Genomic DNA, 14706 nt, shown 5'->3' with positions numbered 1-14706 from the left:
AAATTTGGGCGCCGGCTTAGAGGCAAAATGCTCCATGATATCCAGCAGCGTGCAAGGTCTATTCCTGTTAAACCATTGGCCATGAAGGCCCGGAGCTTGGACAGTTGAGGAGCATATTTAATTCTCTCCTTGGCGCTTAGCCTTTGTGGAAAAGGGTGAGTGTTGCTGAGCCGTTCCGGACGGAAGCCAGGCAAGGGATTTTCATTGTCAGGAGATGTATCCTTGCAATACAACCTTCTGGAGCAACTACTCGCAACAATCCAACTCAAAAGCTTAGTTCAGATCTAGGATAAAACATGGCAAATCTTGCATATGTTGGTGGGCAAAGGGGAATAACCACAAATCCGTGGTGTGTTTGCCATGTCAGTGTGGATCTAGTCGCCATCTTCGTGGGAAATATGGAATTACAACTATTTTTGGACAAAAGAAGGATGAGAAAGAGTAGGAGATCGAAGATGGACCTGTTAGCTCGTCGTCGCAACTAGAGAGTGAGGGGGCGATGGGGTGTGTGTGGGGGGGTGTGGTGGCGCTAGAGATCTGGTCTGGTTGCCATGGCAACTAGAGAAGGAAGACGATGGAGATAGGGGATCGAGAGGTAGGAGACGACGGCGGCAGGTCGCACTGGGGTTCGAAGGAAGGCCGGGACGACGGGCGGGTTCGGTTGTGCGGGCAGCGCGGTGGATCGCCCGGGCGTGTGGGCGATTGTGCCACACACCTGACGTGTGGGCTGTGGGTGCATGCTCCCGGACGCCGTCATGCGGGTGGGGTTGTCTCGTGCCACACAAGGCGTGCGGCACAACCCCCCTAGATGCCACACGTGTGGCAGTTACCGTCATCCAAAAACTAATTAAGCAATGTTTGTTGTAAAAATAAATCGGTTTAATTTTCGGATTAGAAGGAGCATTAGATGGTCACCGGATTAAATCATTTTTTGTCTTGCTTTTTTTACACCGCCCTCTCAATCACATTCGTGTGACCAGATAAATATCATCCTCCACTCCATCCATTAAACCCATTAAGCTACGCGTGAGGGACAGCCAACCAGCTATGCCTGGCGCAAGCTGGTTGGCCGTTGTAATAAATATTTTGAAATTTTTTTAGATGAAGGTGTGGATTATTTTTTAATGTATTTGTTTCCTTTTAGATGGAGGCGAGGACCTTTGTTATTTTTTAAATGAGGGGTTATGCAAAGTGGCATTCGCTGGTAGGATGCGGTGGTATTTTTTATATTAAGGTGAGGATTTTTTTTTTCAAGTTGTTTTTTTTAACGAAGACAAGGACTCTATGCATAATTTTTAAATAAATGTGTGTACACAACTTCCTCTCAAGCGGCGCCACAGGGTGACTCCCCAATCACTAGTTCTGATAAAGGCGATCTGGTGACCGGCTGGCGGCGGTAATGAGCCCGTGGGGCTTAGATGTTCTTTTAGGGAAGGTACGGATTAGTAGTAGCTCATCCTTGCATGTGAATCTGGTATACTGATCCCGACATGCCGGCTGAGAACAACTTCAGGCTGGCGGTTCAATGCGGGTTGGAGAGCGGGGAGGGTGACGCCGTCGAGGTGGAGGAATGGCCGACGGCTCCCGATCTGAAGAATGAGTGTGGAGGCACCGAGGTGGGCGGCAGAGATGGGGCTGAGCAGCGCGGCGATGGAGAATCGACCGGGGGAAGGGGCGGGCCCCTGGAAGCCCTGGCCCGCTCGCTCTTGAGCGCGTGCGCACAATGTCATTTGCAGAGTAATTTCTGTCAAAGTTTCAGGCCAGTTCGATCGGGTCTGAAAGATCGGGATGCTGGTGGGGTGGGGAATACTGTGAAAGTGGACGGCCGCGCATAAAGCTTTGCCTTTCGAGCTTACTAGCACTACTGATACAGAAGCTGAAACACGAGCGAGGACTGAGGAGTCGGAGCGCATGGTCGTCCTCTCTTCACATCTGGTATGTAGTTCAAGATCTGAGCCTGCAATTGCCTCTTGTTTCTGGTCTTTAATTATTTCTCTTTTGTGCGTATGTCTCACAACGCGACTTGATATGAAACAACTTCTCAACCTTTTTATAAGTTTTTGTAGTAATTAACATGGAACGCAACATGAATAACCTCTCGCGACCGACAGCCTAGGCCGACGGTAGCTGTTCGTCACCCCGGAGCGCCATGAAGACGCAGGAGTACACCGACCGGGAGCAACGTTGGCGGGACAGGCGCAATGCCTCGCACCTGTCCATGTTCGCAGACTCGGACGTTCCGCCGCCACACATCGCGATGGACCCAGACCTGGCGTATGCCTGGGCCCTAGACCTCTCTGTGACAACGTCGGAGACGGCCAAGTGATGCGGGAGGAATTTTGCGGGTTGCTGTTGAAGATGCTCTGAGCCAAAAAAAAAGTTGGCGAGGCCTCCAAGCTAAGATGCAACCTCTGAGTTTTCTCTCTGATTAGAATATTCTCATGTCCCTACTTGTCACTTGGACAGCGAATGTATGTGTCCACGGATAGATGCTGGCCCATGAGGTTTGGAGAGGAAAAGGTATTATTTTACCTTTTAGTGAGGTACTATGGTTAGAGGCTTGTCAACACTATATACATTGCAAGTTTTTTGGTTGGGCTTGAAGGTAGGATGGTGGAGCCCACCTTAGAGGCAGCGCTGCCTCCAACCAGTGTGGATGCTCTAAGCATTAGTAAAGATATTTGTAATCAACATTAATCTAAGATGGTGAGGTGTAGTAAAATAGAAGTGATGTCGGATAATGTGGAAGTGGTCTTGGCCATGAAAGATGGTACTTCTAGCTCAGTTGCAAGTGGCATTTTTGATGAATGTTATTATATGTCGTTAGATTTTAATCCTTGTGTATGATCATTGTAATAGGGAGAGCAACCAGGTCGCTCATGAACTAACTAGGCTATCTAAGTACTCTCCCCCTAGTATCTGGATGGATTCTCCTCGAGTGTGGTGGTTCCCTTGGTTGTAAACGATGCTACTCTATTGATTGAATAAAGGAGGAACCAGTTTTTCAAGAAAAAGTCTATGGCTTGGAGGAGTCTTAACTCGAGAGCATGTAATATGTATATTATACTAATATTTAACTCAAAATTTGCATCTGCCAACATATACCACTGCCTCAGGCGTAGGCCGTGGGGCGGCGGGCCCGGCGTCGAAGGAACCGAGATCTGGACGCAACGGCAAACTCCTGGTGCAGCTGGGGCGTGGCCGGGAGGGAGTTGCGCGCAACGGCCAGGGCGGCGCCCCTGGTCGTGCGGCGTTCGCGCTACCCTCCATGACCCGTGGGATCCGAGGTGTCCGGCGATGGTGGGCATGGCGGTGGCCGTGGATTTGGATCCCACCTAGATCCGTCGTCAATTCTTCATGTGGATGGTCAGCGGCGCGATGAAGGCTCCGGTGAGGGGATGGAGGATCTCCACCGGAGAACCGGTGGTGGCATACGTCTTCATGGCGAAGCTCCACGCTGTCCCAACCAGCCGCGAGATTGGGACGACACGGCTTCCGGTGAAAACCGTGCCTGACTATGGTCTTGGCGGACAATGGTGGCGTCTTTGACGTTGTTTCCTTCTTGAGACATCGTTGTGGCAGGTCACGTCAACTCAATCGGGGTGTTCCGGTGGAAACCCTAGATCTGGGTCTAACGGATCTGACGATGACGACGTCTTCTGTCTCATTCTCCCTCCTGGGGGCATCATTTTGGAGCAAGTGCTGGTTTTAGGGGATAAGAGGAGGAGCGGTGTTACATCTACCGCAAGGCCGACGACGGATCCCGGCGGCATGGCGCTTCGGAGGTTAGGCGACAAGCGCGTGTGGATGGATACGCGCAGGACGGTGGTGTTGTCTGGCGTCGTGGTGGCATCGACGGCAGGCCTGGCAAGGTAAATGCGTCAGTACCTACTCTGGAGATGGATCGGTGAAGACGACGGTGGCAGCCTCTGAGAGTGTGCCAGACCGGCATTGTGGCTTGGCCGGGGCATCCGGCTTTAGATGCTAGGCTTTGATGCGATGTCTGTTTAGTATTCGGTTCGGACATTCGGCACCCCTTCATCAAAGGGATAGGAGTAGCGACAGGTGTTGCCAAGATGGTGGCTTCAGGCTTATTGATGTATTACTTTGTAAGGTCTTTGTGAATAATTAATAAAATGGTTGTATACATCGCCCAGATACAGAGGCCGGAGGTATATCCTCTTTTTCTAAAAATACATATATTTTGTTGTTAGGATCAACGAAATAAATACTGTTGGACGTAATGTGACGCCCCCAATTTAACCGTACACTAATCATACACGCAAGCGTGTACGATCAAGATCAAGGACTCACGAGAAAATATCACAACACAACTCTACAAATAAAATAAGTCATACAAGCATCATATTACAAGCCAAGGGCCTTGAAGGCTCGAATACAAGAGCTCGATCATAGACGAGTCAGCGGAAGCAACAATATCTGAGTACAGACATAAGTTAAACAAGTCTGCCTTAAGAAGGCTAGCACAAACTGGGATACATATCGAAAGAGGCGCAGGCCTCCTGCCTGGGATCCTCCTAAACTACTCCTGGTCGTCGTCAGCGGGCTGCATGTAGTAGTAGGCACCTCCCGAGTAGTAGTAGTCGTCATCGACAGTGGCGTCTGGCTCCTGGGCTCCATCGTATGGTCGCAGCAATCGGGTATAGAAAGGGGGGAAAGAGGGAGCAAAGCAACCGTGAGTACTCATCCAAAGTACTCGCAAGCAAGGAGCTACACTACATATGTATGCATTGGTATCAAATGGAAAAGGCTATCATATGTGGACTGAACTGCAGAATGCCGGAATAAGAGGGGGATAGCTAGTCCGATCGAAGACTACACTTCTGGTAACCTCCATCTTGCAGTAGGAGAAGAGAGTAGATGGTAAGTTCACCAAGTAGCATCGTGTAGCATAATCCTAACCGATGATCCTCCCCTCGTCGCCCTGTGAGAGAGCGACCACCGGTTGTATCTGGCACTTGAAAGGGTGTGTTTTATTAAATATCCGGTTCTAGTTGTCATAAGGTCAAGGTACAACTCCAAGTCGTCCTGTTACCGAAGATCACGGCTATTCGAATAGATTAACTTCTCTGCAGGGGTGCACCACATAACCCAACACGCTCGATCCCATTTGGCCGGACACACTTTCCTGGGTCATGCCCGGCCTCGGAAGATCAACACGTCGCAGCCCTACCTAGGCCCAACAAAGATGTCAGCACGCCGGTCTAAATCCTATGGCGCAGGGGTCTGGGCCCATCGCCCTTTGCACACCTGCACGTTGCGAACGCGACCAGTGAGCAGACCTAGCAACCTCCATTACAAAGGAAGTTGCGTTGCGCGGTCCAACCCAGCGCGCGCTGCTCAGTCGCTGACGTCACGAAGGCTTCGGCTGATACCACGACGTCGAGTGCCCATAACTGTCCCCGCGTAGATGGTTAGTGCGAATAGGCCAGTAGCCAGACTCAGATCAAATACCAAGATCTCATTAAACGTGTTATCTTGAAGACACCGCGAACGCCGACCAGGGCCAGGCCCACCTCTCTTCTAGGTGGTCTCAACCTGCCCTGTCGCTCCGCCACAAAGTAACAGTCGGGGGCCGTCGGGAACTCAGGCCCACCACTACCTGGATGGAGCCACCTACCCCTTCAACCCCCATCTCCGAACAGTATCATAAGTAATGTAACAGTATAAAGTGTATAACTTATGCCCATGATCACCTCCCGAAGTGATCACGGCCCAGTAGTATAGCATGGCAGACGGACAAGAGTGTAGGGCCACTGATGGAACACTAGCATCCTATACTAAGCATTTAGGATTGCAGTTAAAGGTAACAACAGTAGTAGCAAGGACAGGCTATGCATCAGGATAGGATAACGAAAAGCAGTAACATGCTACACTACTCTAATGCAAGCAGTAGAGAGAAGAATAGGCGATATCTGGTGATCAAAGGGGGGGTTTGCCTGGTTGTTGTGGCAAGAGAGAGGGGTTGTCAACACCGTAGTCGTACTGAGTAGCAGCGGCGTCGATCTCGTAGTCTATCAAAGAGAAGAGGGGGAAGAAATAATAAATATTAAGCAAACAGATGCATAACGATGCATGACATGACAGGTAGCCCTAACGCGGTAGGAGGTGATACTGGCGAAGGGGGAAAACATTCGGGAAAGTATCCCCGGTGTTTCGCGTTTTCGAACCGGTGAACCAGAGGGGAAAGTTGCGTGTTCGCTATGATAAGGATGCGTGGCGGACGAACGGGCTGCGTATCCGGATTCATCTCATCGTTCTGAGCAACTTTCATGTACAAAATATTTTCATCCGAGCTACGGTTTATTTTCTATGATTTTTCGAAGTTTAAACAATATTATGAAATTATTTAATTTGAATAATAAACAGTGAAATACTTTTGTCACCTAGTGATGTGCCAGCCACAGTTGTGGGGCCAGGTCAAAGTCAACAGCACAGTCAACTGTTGACTGGGTCAACCAGTGAATAGTGCGTGGGTCCCGCGTGTCATGACTCACATTAACTAAACAACCTTAATTAGTTTTATCTAAATGATGATTAGGTTAATTTATTCTAATTAGTTTAGTTAAACAAGATTAATTAATTTCATTAATTAATTATTTAATTTAATTTTATTATTATTATTATTTTAAATCCTCTTTTGTTCTGGGCGTGGGGCCCCACTGTCATAGGCCAGAGGGCCTATCGGGTGCGCGGGCGTGCGAGCACTAGCGGGCGCCCGGGCGCTAACGGGCACGGGCGCAGCCCGGCTGGCCCCGGGCACTGGCCGGGGCGGAGGAGAGCGCCGGCCAGGGCGGAGGGAGCGCCGGTGAGGCTGTGGCGGAAGCGATGTGCGCGGGAGGGGGAGCGGTAGGCGGCGGAGGCAGCGGCGGTGCGGTCAAGGGAGTAGCGGAACGATGCAGGTGGCGACGGCCGCGAGCGGGCACCGGAGCGCTTGCGGTGAGGGGCACAGGTCGCAACCACGACGACGCGGTGCGCGGGTGCGGGACGGCGCATTTGGCGCATGCAGCGGCAAGACGACGGGCAAGCCGGCGCGGTGGTGCTCGCGCGGGGACAGAGGGGAGAGGGAACCGGCGCGGGAGTGAGGCAACGGTGCGGGGCGAGGCCACGGTGAGCGCAGGCCGCGGTGAGCGCGGCCGGGGCGCGTCCTGAGGCCGGACGGGGCAGGCACGGGCGGAGGCGTCGGGGGCGCGCGCTGGAGCAGCCGCAAGCAGCGGCGGCCGGAGCTGCAGACGACGCGGGAGCGCGCGGGAGGGGTAGGGGAGAGGGCGCGGCCACGGCGGAGCGGCCGCGCGGCATGGCAGAGAGAGGAGGGAGGGTAGCTCACGGGGCCGGTAGGGAAATGGGCAGCGGGGGTCGAGGTGGTCGATGGGGACGACGGCGTTGTGGAGGAGGCAGGCCGGCGGGGAGGCGGCACGACGTCGGGGTTGCTCCGGCGACGGAAATCGGCGGCGGCGTGGTTTGTTCCTCACCCCGATCCAGATGGGATCGAGAGTGGTGGGGGAGAGGGAGAGAGCGAGTGGGGAAATGGGGGAACGACAGTTTAGGGTTTCGTGGTCCGGGGGGGATATGGGCGCGGTTGGGCCAGCCCGTTCGGACGGCGGAGGCTAGCTGGGCCAAGTGGCCCAGCGGGGGGTTCCTTTTTTTTCTGTTTGGTTATTTTTTTTCTGTTTTATAATTTATTTTAGTTTTGTAAAATATAAAAATGATCCCTAAATTTGTATTACCACTAAACGCACTGCCACAAAAAGATTAACCCCTAATAAAGTAGTGTACATTTTATAAATTATAAAACACATTTATTTAATTGTTTATGCTGCTGTTTAAATTATTTTAGTGCATTTAAATACTTCATAAAAGTGTGGTTTCTCCATCATTATTACCTATGCACTATCTGGCACAACCCAAACATTTTAGTTTTAATATTTGGAAACTTTTTCTAGTTTTGACTATTTTAAGTTTGAGTTTGAATCGGTTTCAAATCACGTGAGTTTATCAACGGTAACCAAGGTGACTTGGCATCATTAGCAGAGGTTCACTGTAGCTTAATTATCCGGGCGTCACACGTAATCATCTTAGAGTGCTTAAACAATTTATTGTTCTGCTTCGTCAGAAGTACCCAGGAAAATGGACTGGGAGACACGATTCAAAATAATTAAAGGTATTTGCAAGGGTTTACTGTTTCTACATAGCATTCCTATTGTTCATATGGATCTCAAGCCAGAAAACATATGGCTGGATAATTACATGCGGCCGAAAATTGCGGATTTCGGTCTCTCGAGGCTCTTCGGTCAAGAACAAACAATGATGAATACACAAAATGTCATGGGATCATAGTAAGTCAATCACAAACTGTGATAAGATATTGTTCGTTTATTATGAAGTAAATTGCACTTTAACCTGAACCTCTCTGGTAATGCTTATAATGCTCTTAATGTTGATGGTATTCAGTGGATACATGGCTCCAGAATATCTATACAGAAGTGAAATCTCCACACTGGCAGACATTTACAGTTTAGGCCTACTCATCATGGAGACCAGCACAGGAGAGAAACATATTCCCAGCCAAGACAAACTGTCTGCAAGGGATTTCATCGAAAATGTAAGAGAAGATATTACTTGATGCTTTGAAGAATAAAATTTAGAAACTTATGTTACATCTGTTTTATACTGTAGATGGATGAAATCAACATGATAGGTTTTATATTATCTCAATGAATTATAATTCCAACTTTGTACGTAGGTACGTGGTAATTGGACAGAGGAGTTCATAGCGTCAGAGTATCCGTCCTTAGATCCAGGTTGCCTCAACCAAATAAAAACATGTATCAACATTGGGCTAGAGTGTGTGAAGATTGATCGGCGCGAGAGACCATCCATAGAAAAAATTATGGACACACTCAACAGACTTTCGCAGATAGACTCCAATAACGTTCTCAGCCTGCAGCCCCAGCGGATAAACTTTCCTATTGGGCCAAAGAGGTTGACCTCCAGCTCGCTTTACCAAATGAACAACAGAGATGATCGTATTGCTTTCAGGCTTGAAACCAAATTCCCAAGGAGGTACCTTACAAAGCTGCCATTGTGTGGTGTTGTCCCGCCGAAGTGCACCTACATTCTCACTATGATAATGCGCGAACAGAAGAAGTCGCCACCGTCGAACAGCGACGATGGTTTGATACTACAAAGCAGTATTGCATACCATGAGGACCTCGACAGTGTCGACCCAGCTTCCGTGGCCATGTTCCTTGACTCCATCGGTGATGAGGTGAAAGAGGCGAAAGTTCCGGTTGCTTGTGAACCACTAGCTGAAACTATCTCTAACGATCAGGTGAGTTCAGTTTAGATCAAAAGTAAATATCTACTTAATATTTGCACTGTCTTAGTTTGTTAGTGTGGTTTCCAGGGTAGTGATTTTTCTTTTTCTGTTCCTTTCTACTCCCTCCGTCCAAATTACTCGTCATGGTTTTAGTTCAAATTTGAACTAAAACCACGACGAGTAATTTGGAACGGAGGGACTACTTGACTATCAGAAAATTCTCTAACTTCTGTTGGTTTTTTGGGGGGTTAGATCATAGATGGTCCTAATTACCGGGAGGTGTTGTCTGTAGATGTCCATCCAACAGAACCATGGTGAGTGCTTGCTAATTCGTGAGGTAGTAGATGATTTCCCCTCTGATTTTCTATTTCCCATCATCAAATACAGGATCTTGACGAGCAACAAGAGGGGTCATGTTTGCATTTGGAATTACCAAACTCAGGTGTGTTGTCAACTTGTCATCCTCTGTGGTTATTATAGTGTGCTAGACCATGGACTGAGCATTTAGAACTGATCAAAAAATGTTCTTCTTGTGCAGGCAGAGGTGAACTCCACTGAAGTCACTAGAGAGCCAGGCATGCTTCCTAACACTGTTCACCTTTCTTAAAAATAACTTGGTCTGTCATGAACTTTTTAGGACTTCAAACCAGTAGCAGTGATCACGTACGAGAACTACAATTCTGATATTATCTTCCCCATTGCAGCATATTCGGCAAAATTTATTGAACGAGAGGGATGGTTTGTGGTTGGCAATGGCGATGGGTGCATCTATGTGTACGATTATAACACGATGGAAGATGTAGAAATGATCGAAGAAGCTCATGATAGTCATCGCATCATGTGCTTGGCGGATAATCCAACTCCTTCATTTCTGCTGTCAGCATCTGATGACCACAAGATTAAGCTTTGGGATTGGACTAACGGATGGCAGTGTACCCGAACTTTTGAGGGGCACGATGACACAGTCACACAAGTAATGTTTAACCCGAGGCACGACGAAAGCTTTGCCAGTGCTTCCTTGGATCGCACAGTCAAGGTTATATTTTCCTCTCTTTTGAATTTGGTAACCAAAATTATACACAGTTCTTGATTGAAAGCTATGTTCGTTGGGCCTTGGACTGCACTATCCAATAATTTGTTTATCTTTTATTTTGGGCCAATGCTTGCAATTTACAGATCTGGAATATTCACTCTACAACGTGCAATATCACGTGGGATCGGCATCCCGATGGTCTACTCTGTGTTCATTACCACCCGCGCTATTTTCAGCACTTTTTGATTTCTGGGTCTTCAGATGGTGCCGCAAAGGTACTACATATGGCTTCTTAACAGAACAATGCATTATATTTCTGCGTGAATAATAATGTGCTTCAATTTTTTATTCAATAAGATCTGGGACCTAGAGACAGATAGTTGCGTCGATATGCTCCAAGGACATGCAAAGGGTCTCAGTGCTCTTTGTTGGCATCCAGAACTTCGGGTACTAGTTACTGGTTCGCTTGATGGGACTGTGCGAGTCTGGAACTGGATGTCTCATAGCAGCACATACAAGTACTTCCTTCTACTTCTGTACAGTCTTACAGTATGACAATGAAGACTCAATCTTAGTTCTGTACAGCTGGGTGTACTTGTGTAGAATATTACAGTAAGAGAATGCAGAGTGATCTTAGCTAGATGCTATAGATTAACTTTTATTTGACCTGTTTCTCCAAAAAAATTGATTGACGCATCAAAGTGATTATTGCCTAGAAAGAGGGTTCCCCCTCCGGTTTCCATACAGGATGGAAACAAACAGTACAAAGTTTGGAGCAACAAATAAAAAACAAGACATTCAGAGATTTTTAACACCAGACCAGAGAAACAAAAGCCCTTGTCTGAAACTAAAAATTGCCCCATGAGCCATGAAGTCTTAAGATTGTTACTTGACCTTCACCCGTCCCCCTTGAGCATGTATTTTCCTTGATTAGTAGCACTAATCAGAGCTCATTTGCTAACTGATCGTCAAAATTACAACCTAGTTCACCATCAAACAATCAATGCTGGTCACCCCTTACTTATTTATTTATTTTATAAATATATGCCTCGTATTATTTTCTACTAGCTCCACTAGTAGTCATCCATGTGGTGCATTAAAGATTTGAACATTACAGAACTTGCATTACTACCGAGCTGTCCCATAAAACTAAAACAGGTGTTGTTTCTTGTTTTCTAATTGTCCACGCTGCTGCTAGGGCAACCAATCTCAACTACCTCTATCATGATCAAAGGAGCTATGCATGCTGTGATCCAAACATTGTTCAAATTTGCCGGCACAACTCTGTAGTCGAAAAGTGCATTGCGCAGTTTGCGAAATGAAATGTTTCATAGAGCGACCGAAATCAAATTCTTAGGATTTGAAGTTATTTTTTAAACACTTCTTGTTGAAGTTGACGGTGGCCGGCCTTCTGATATTGCAGGCTCGAGAACATCATTGGATTAAATCTCGGTGTTGTCAATGCTCTTGGATATCTAAAAGGCTTAACAAGGTAAGAAACTTTCTATGTCATCTTTTATTTCAGTTAGTACAACATTGGTCACCAACCCGTGAGTCTGCATGAGTATTAGAAGTTCTAAAATAAAACGTGTGGACGTGAATGCTTGTAAAAAAAATAGAAACATAGTTTGAAGAAGTTACTATTGAAGAGTTGTGATAGTTTTACTTAGTGACTTGTAGGAGAAATTATGCTCCTTCAAACTCTCTGATTAGTCGGTTTATGCATGCTTCCCAATTATGATATATATAGTTGTATGTGTGAGTGTAACTTGATGACTTCAATTTGTCAGAACCGTTTCACCAAGATAGTATTGCTATGTCATAATATTCTTTTGGATTTGTTCATAAATTGTTAATAAAAATATGAATTTAATTGCACATAATTGGAACCCGTATGCTCATGTGCCCTGTTGTAAGAAATATGACTTCTCTTTTTGGTTATGCTCATGCAAAGACTTTAGTTCCGGTGATGCATATTGATTTATCAGTGGACGAATATATATGTATATCAGATCTAACATACATACTAATGTGTGTATGAGATCCAAGCCATGCATACTTATGATTCAATTTTCTGCACCTTAGATATTCTCTGTTCTCTACAAAAATATTAATTAACACGATAAATAGCTATAACACCAAGAAATAAGGTGATGGTTGGCCTATCAAGGACCAAATCTTAGGTTTGATGTCTTATGTGTCACATACATTGACATACAATAATATATACTTGTATTCTCAATCATAGAAGTATAATTGTATAAAAAAGATTGTTTCCAGTGGAGCAATTGGGCATGGTAATATGCTACATTTTCATTTAATTTTGATGCAGTTTTTTTTGTTAGATGTACATTTTTTCCCAAAAACTGTGGTGCTTGCAGTTGACTATCTTTCTGGTTTAAAATATTTTTCACTGAACGAAACTTGCTTCAGATGTTACATTCCATTTAACTATGAATATTATGGCCTTTCGTAAGCACTGTACCGAACTCTTTAGTTTCTGATTATCGATGCAACTAACTAAATTTTTAATTGATAAAATCACTTCATGGGTCATGAAAACAACTACTCCCTCCGTCCCGTAATATAAGAACGTTTTTGACACTACACTAGTATCAAAAACGTTCTTATATTACGGGACGGAGGGAGTATTTGGGTGGTATCGTCTACTATACAATATGTCCACCAATAGTTTCCTTTACAAAAATGCTGCATTGCCATATCTATTTATTTTCGCCAACATGGAATTTGTAATGATAAATATACTGTTTTGTGTAGGATTGTGGTTGGATGTGACCAAGGCATGGCACTGATGGAAATTAACGTGATTTAAATCAAGACCCAGTTGTTGGCCAGGTAGGAGGAACGACTCTAGAAAAAATTAAGTGAAAGCAAAACTCTTATATTGGAATCAAATATTAAGAGTTTCCAAAATTATATTGGTTTGTCGTATTATGGAGTTCCTCTTGGACAGTGCCGATGGTAGCATCCATTAATACGATATATAAAACTATTTGTTGCAACGGTTCGTGTGTATGTGCCTTGCCATGTGAAGATATTCGCCTTTTCAATTGTTCTGGTTTCAGTTTAAGTGCAACTACGTTGAAAAAACAGACATGCACTGTTAATAAAGCATGTTGTAGGGGTATCCGGGTATATGACTACAGGGGCGGAGCCAGGATTTGAACATGAGGGGGGCGAATAGAAAAAAAATCACCCCACCACACAAGACATAAAAATTGGACGAAAGCAAGAGGGGTTCAATGCGCGACCCAATTTCTTTCCACTTCGCTCTACACCGTCGTTAGTACGAACACAAATCAATGCATTGTGCGGAACATTTCACACTGCAAGGTGCAGCTTATTGCAAAATATAAGACATAAAAAATAACAAGTCTCACTAAGCAATTTATGTTTGGCAACCAGAGAAGGCTTCATTTAATTAACAAAATTAGATCCATGACTAGAAGCTCGCCAAAAAAATTGATAATCCAATAAGGAGAACCTTTCTACAAACAATCTTTACATACAGCAATCATATAATTTTTCAAAGAAAATAATCTCCCGTTCAGAAAAGAACACATGTAATTAGTAGATTAATCAATTTTCGTTTATGAAGAAAACCAATCAACTACACTAATAGGCTTCAATCGGCAGTCCATCAACAAAAGTGTAAAGTACTTCCTCCATTCTGATTTACTCGTCGTGGTTTTAGTTCAGTTCAAATTATGAGTAAATTGAAACGGAGGGAGTACCTAATACATTTAGATTTGAGTGAGGAATACATACCGTGATCAAGAAACTAGAATGGAGCTTGTCGGGTATTGACATATCGGCCGGATTAACAGAGGCCGGGGCCGCGGCGGCCATGGTTAGCTAGCACGGCTCCATCACGGTGATGTTTTCGGTAATCCTCCGGCTCCAGGAAATCTGAGGAGCTGCGGAGCACCTCTTTCTCAACTCTGCATTTTTGAACTGCTGCTCCACCAGCTCCGCGAGTGGAGTTGTGGAGTGGAGCTCCTCCGAACAGGCCCTTATTTGGCGTTTGGCGACTGGCATCGCGGAAGCCGGCAGCCGGCGCGCGGCGGCGAGAACAGCGGCGGGCGGCTGCGTGGTCGCATGGAATCGATCTAAATGACCTGCAGTCGCTCGTTAGGTTTTCCTCGAACCTAGGTGCAGTTGACAGCTAAAAATGGGTAAACAACGTGGGGCATGGGCTTTTTTGGGCCTCGGCACATACAGAACACAACAAACAATTGATTTTAGGCCGTATTAGTACTAATTAGCTAAATACGTTCATGAGCACTTGTATGTACACTGCATATTATCCGCG

At 46.0% G+C, this 14706-nt stretch overlaps 1 pseudogene; it reads left to right on the top strand.

Moving 5' to 3' along the window:
- Positions 1-7590: 7590 nt before the first annotated feature.
- On the top strand, positions 7591-10928 carry LOC119353985 (annotated as a pseudogene).
- The last annotated feature ends 3778 nt before the right edge of the window (positions 10929-14706 follow it).

The sequence above is a fragment of the Triticum dicoccoides genome, chromosome 1A (assembly GCF_002162155.2).
Source record: "Triticum dicoccoides isolate Atlit2015 ecotype Zavitan chromosome 1A, WEW_v2.0, whole genome shotgun sequence".
NCBI lineage: Eukaryota > Viridiplantae > Streptophyta > Magnoliopsida > Poales > Poaceae > Triticum > Triticum dicoccoides.
The sequence above is the reverse complement of the archived record's forward strand: the minus strand, read 5'-3'. Positions and strand labels throughout refer to the sequence as shown.